We start from the raw sequence: 6,000 nt of genomic DNA, 5'->3' as shown, positions 1-6,000 counted from the left end.
TTAATCGATTGCTCCCAGTAAGTTACAGATCAAACTCCTTGTTCTACTTTTTTTTTCTTTTGGTAGAGAAGAGGTCTCCCTATGTTGCCCAGGCTGGTAACTCCTGGGCTCAAGTAATCCTCCCGTGTCAGTCTCCCAAAGCACTGGAATTACAGGTGTGACCCACTGCACCTGGCTGTTCTACTCTTTCTTCCTTCCTCACTGCTTTGAGAACACTTAAATAAATAGGCTGGGGTGGTAGCTCATGCCTATAATCCCCAAAATTCAGAAAGTAGCTGGAAGTCCAGCCAGGAGTGATGGCTCACTCCTGTAATCCCAGCACTCTGGGAGGCCAAGGGAGGAGGACTGCTTGAGCTCTGGAGTTCAAGACAAGCCTGGACAACACAGTGAAACCTCATCTCTACAAATAATAAAAAAAGTTAGCTCAGCATGGTGACATGTCTGTGGTCCCAGGTACTCGGGAGGCTGAGATAGGGATATTCCTTGAGCCCAAGCAGTTGAGACTGCAGTGAGCTGTGATACCACCACTGCACTCCAGCTTGGGCAACAGACTGAGACCATGTCTCAAAAAAAGAGAAAAAATCCTAAAAACAAAAACAAATGTGGTGGTGTGACTGTAGTTTCAGCTGCTGCTCCTAGGGAGGCTGAGGCAGGAAGACTGTTTGAGCCCAGGAGTTCAAGGTTACAGTGAGCTATGATCATGTAACCAGACTGGGTGACAGAATGAGACCCTGCCTCTAAATCAGTACATAAATAAAAATAAAAAGTCAGGTTTAATGAGGATATAATTTACATACAATAAGATACACCTGCCAAGTGTGGTAGCTCACTCCGTAAATTAAAAAAAAAAGATATAAAAGACATACATTTTAGGGGAGTTATCCCTTTTATGTGGAAGGCATTCCAGCTGGGGGCTACATGTTGGTGATTTGAAGTCTATCTGAAAAAATGAGCTTCAGCCTTTGCAGCAAAGGAGTCACTTGGGGCAGGTTGCACTTGGGCCTGGATTGTGAAGGTCTCAGGTATACAGGCAGTGTGTTCAATGGGAAATGGTTAAGCACTGGACTCTATTTGGGCTCAAATTCTATTTTTCCCACGTATTAACTATGTAATTTTGTTCAGATTACATCATCTCCTTTAGTCTCAGTTTCCTTATCAGTAAAAAAACTTCAAAATCAAATCCCATCAGATAACATAATAAAAGCACATTGCCTAGTGCTGACACAAACTAAGCACTTAATAAATGTTAGTTTCACTTCTCTCCAAATAAAAGCCAAGCCACTAAAAGATAACATGCTGTAGGGCAGCAGAATGGCATATGTGTGTGGGTATGTATGTTTGTGTGTGTGTGTGTATATGTGTATGTCTCATTCCCAACCACAACCTCAGGTTCTGCTGGAGTATTCAGCCATATAGAGGCCACTCATGTTCCTGTTTCCAGCCTGACACTCCTAGAGTCAGACTGTAAGCTTCCTGTGCTAATAGAATAGTCTCTGACAAGAGATCATTATCTATCTAAGAAAAGACATTTCAAGAGTGAGTAATAGGGCTGGTGGGGTGGCTCATGCCTGTAATTCCAACACTTTGAGAGGCTGAGGCAGGCAGATAGCTTGAGCCCAGAAGTTCAAGACTAGCCTGGGCAATATTGTAGAACCCAGTCTCTTAAAAAAAAAAAATACAAAAAGGTGTGGTGTTGTGCATCTGTAGTCCCAGCTACTTGGGAGGCTGAGGAGACAGGATCACTTGAGCCCAGGAGGTGGAGGTTGCAGAGAGCTGAGATCATACATTGCACTCCAGCCTGGGTGACAGATTGATGCCCAGTCTCAAAAAAAAAAAAAAGAAAGAAAGAAAAAGAAAAAGAAGTGAGTAGTAACACCTTCAGCTGCTACTTAAAACTACCCTGCCAAACCTGTTCTTCTGCCTTAGTGATTAGTGCCTGCCCAGCTTCTGCCTAACATCACAACCTGCTGGTCCAACAGCTTTAGATTAATAAAGAGGCTCAACAAAGAATGTGTTCCCCAGGCCCTGGGACATTGGCCTTCTCTATTTCCAGTAGTGAGCCCTCTATTTACTGTGAGGAAGGCAAGACAATAACAGCAGAACTAATGAATAATTATTACCTTCCCACATAGCCAGGCAAAGATGGATGGTGTCTGCCACTGCCTTGTAGGTGCCAGCTGGGCATCCTCATTGTAGTCTTAGTGTTGTTCTCATTTGCCTAGGCTAGGTGGTGAGTGTCTTGTCTCCAGATACCCATGGTCTTGGAAAGCAGCAGCTAGGTCACCTCCCAAGCGATTTCACTTGCAGGGTAGAGTGGGATGAAGATTGCCAGCCACAGTCATGAGTTCCCAGCCACAGCTATGTTTACACCTACCTGGGAGGCCTTATGTGAGCTTTTACAACCCTACATCCCGATGTTATTTCCAAATAGAAAGATCCAGTTTTGCCTTCTGAGTCCACTACATGGCCACAAGCTCTCAGTTTAAAATGGAAAGTTAGCAGGGAAGACCACAATGGTATGCCTCTTCTCAGTGAGGCATCTGTCAGCAGATCAACAGCTCTGGAAGTATAGCTCAGAGTATAGAGGCAAGTCTGTCTTTGGAATTCAGCCTCTCGCCTGCACTTGAGGCCCCTGAGGTTTGGGAATGGAACTAAGAATTGTAGATTCTGAAAAGTGCCTAACAGATGGAGGAGTCAGCAGCCAATGATGGCTACAAAGTGAAGCTGATATGATGGAAGCAGAAACAAGATGTAAAAACCAACGAAACAACAAAGTGAAGCTGAACTATCTTACTGAGAGAAGAAAAATGCCTGTCGAGTTCCACAACTCATCCCCTGTGTGGCTCTGAAGAGGCTTGGAGGGATTAGGGGACGTGGAATTTAAGAGACCTGGGTTTTAGGTACTTATTCTTATTGACAGTCCCAACACATCATGAATTACTGCTTGCTTACCATGCAGTGCTAAGTGCTTTATAAGGATGATCGTAATCAGCCCTCAAAGCCATGATCCTCTGAAATAGGTACATTATCATCTCCATCTTACAGATGAGAAAGCTAAGACAGTAAGAGGTTAAGCAACTTCCCCAAGATCAAAGCAACAGCTTGTAGTGGTACTGGGATTCAAACACAGGCAGTCTGGATCTAGAGGCTGTGCTCATGACAGTTGTGCTACTGCCTTTTGATAGAGTTGTCTTATCATAGTCCTTACCATACAATGCTGTGATTCTTTGTTTGAATGCTTATGTCCCATGCTAAACTTGATGGTGGGCACAGTGTGTTACTTATTTTCCTATTAGCAGTGGCCAAGGGAGACCTGAACACCAAGAGAATGCTCAGTAAACATTTGTTCAATAACTGAGTATTACTTTTTGGGTTTTGGCATTGCAGAAAGACACAGGAGAGTTGAGGAAGTTGTAGGTTACTGTGGAACTAAGGACTCAAGTCTTCTGGTAGTGACCATGGAAATCACCACCTTAAACTGGTACCTCCTTTGAGTTAGGCTTTGAAGCCTGGGTTAGGCATGACCAATGGCTGCAGTTGGACATACCATTTTGGGCCTAGGATTCTTTTTTATACTTCTTCTTTGACAACAGTACTCCCCCAAGTTTTGGGTGTTCCTCCTTCCCTCCCTGAGGTTTAAGTGGAACTAGCAAACACAATTTTCCACTCCTCCCCAACCAAGGAGGACTCTTGACATAAGTGTGCGCATGTAGGTCCTTCCCTAGCTTTTGGCATTATGTGCTAGAAGAACGGAAGTCTGGAGATATATGAGGCTGTCTCATCGGTGTGGAGGAAACCAGGTTGCAACATGGGACGATGAGGCCAATGTGCAAAGAGAAGCAGACAAGCAGAGATGAGAAATGGAGAAAGAGACCGAGTGACATTATTTCAAGCCCTAGGTCAGCCATACCTGAGGATAAATCTACCCTTCAGTGTCCCAGCTTTCTGAGCCTCTATATCCTATTTGCCTAAGCAGGTTTAAGTAGGGTTTTGTCATATGCAACTACAAAATTTCTTTTTAACAGAGTAGTCTATAGTAGGGGTTCCAGATTTAGAAAAAATAATTGCAGAGGACACACTTATACTAAAAATTATTGTATATCTGAAATTCAAATTTAACTGGATATTGTGTATTTATTTATTTATTTATTTATTCAGCAGCATTGAGAGCTGAGACATTGTGTATTTAATTGGCAACTCTTCCCTCATAGGGTTACACAATATTGTACCAGCAGATGTGACAAAACCTATATGAATAAAACAAAAGTCAATTCTGCTGGATGATTTTTTTTTTTTTGAGACAGAGTCTCACTCTGTCACCTAGGCTGGAGTGCAGTGACATGACCTCAGCTCACAGCAACCTCCACCTCTCAGGTTCAAGTGATTCTCCTGCCTCAGCTTCCCCAGTAGCTGGGACTACAGGCATGCACCACCATGTCCTGCTAATTTTTCTGTATTTTTAGTAGAGACAGGGTTTCATCATTTGGCCAGACTTGTCTTGAATTCCTGACCTAAGGTGATCCACCCACCTCGGCCTCCCAAAGTGCTGGGATTACAGGCATAAGCCACCACACCCAACCTACTGGAAGAATTTTTTAGGAAGGGATAAAGCTAAGTAACTCAACTGGTTAATTTAAATAGATTGTTATATTAAAATAACAGATAAGATTTGAGTTGTAATAATTAAAACACTTGGTAGAGGCACATCAATAGACCAACAAAACAGACCAGAAAGCCCAGAGATGAAATAGAATATAGAGAGGAATTTAGTGTATAATAAAATACCATTTCGAATTAGTAGGAAAAATGATAGATTTTCAAAAACTGGTGCTAGGATAACTAGGTTGATGTTTGTGAAAAGAAAAATGAGGATAGATCCCTCTTCCATACCTTACTTTAAAATAAATTCCAGATGGATAAAGGATATAAACATAAAAAAATGAAATAATAAAAGAATTAGAAAAAATGAGCTTAGCATAGTGGCTCATACCTATAATCCCAGCACTTTGGTAGGCCAGGACTAGGGGATCACTTGAGCCCAGGAGTTCAAGACCAGCCTGGGTAACAAAGCAAGACCTTGTATCTAAAAAAAAATTTTCAAATTATCCAGGCATGGTGGTATGTGCCTGTAGTATCAGCTTCTTGGGAGGCTCAGGTAGGAGGATTGCTTGAGCCCAAGAAGCCAAGGCTGCAGTGAGCCGTGACCGTACTACTGCACTCCAGCCTGGGTGACAGTCTTCTTTTTTTTTTTTCCCCTCTTTCAGTGAGATGAAATTAGAGGTCCGGTCTCAAAAGAAAAAAAATATGTGGGAGAATTTATTTTTTAATTTTAACTTTTTATTTTTTTGAGACAGAGTCTTGATCTGTCACCCAGGCTGGAGTACAGTGGCACAATCTCCACTCACTGCAGCATCTGCCTCCCAAGTTCAAGGGATTCTTGTGCCTCAGCCTCCTGAGTAGCTGGGACTATAGGCGTGTGCCACCACGCCCAGCTAATTTTTGTATTTTTAGTAGAGATGGGGTTTTGCCATGTTGGCTAGGCTGGTCCCAAACTCCTGACCTCAGATAATCCACCCACCTCGGCCTCCCAAAGTGCTGGGATTATAGGCATGAGCCACCATGCCCAGTCAATGTGTGAGATTATTTAAACAAATAATCTCAGAAAGGTGAAGGCCTATCTACATATGACATACAACCCAGAAGTCATAAAAGAAAAGATAAATAAGTTTGACCAACATACAAATTAAAAGCTTTTTTTAGGATTAAAAACTACCCAAAATAGTGCCAAAGACAAATAACAAATGAAAAAATATTTGCAAATCATATAAGAGGCATGGAGTTAATTTCTTTAATATATGGCCGGGCATGGTGGCTCAGGCAGGCATGGTGGTTTACACCTGTAATCCCAGCACTTTGGGAGGCTAAGGTGGGTGGATCACTTGAGGTCAGGAGTTTGAGACCCAGCTACTCAGGAGGCTGAGGCAGGAGAATCACTTTAAT

This window comes from Aotus nancymaae, unplaced genomic scaffold (genome assembly GCF_030222135.1).
Source record: "Aotus nancymaae isolate 86718 unplaced genomic scaffold, 86718_ANA_hifiasm-v0.15.2.pri h1tg000040l, whole genome shotgun sequence".
NCBI lineage: Eukaryota > Metazoa > Chordata > Mammalia > Primates > Aotidae > Aotus > Aotus nancymaae.
Note: the sequence above shows the minus strand (reverse complement) of the source record.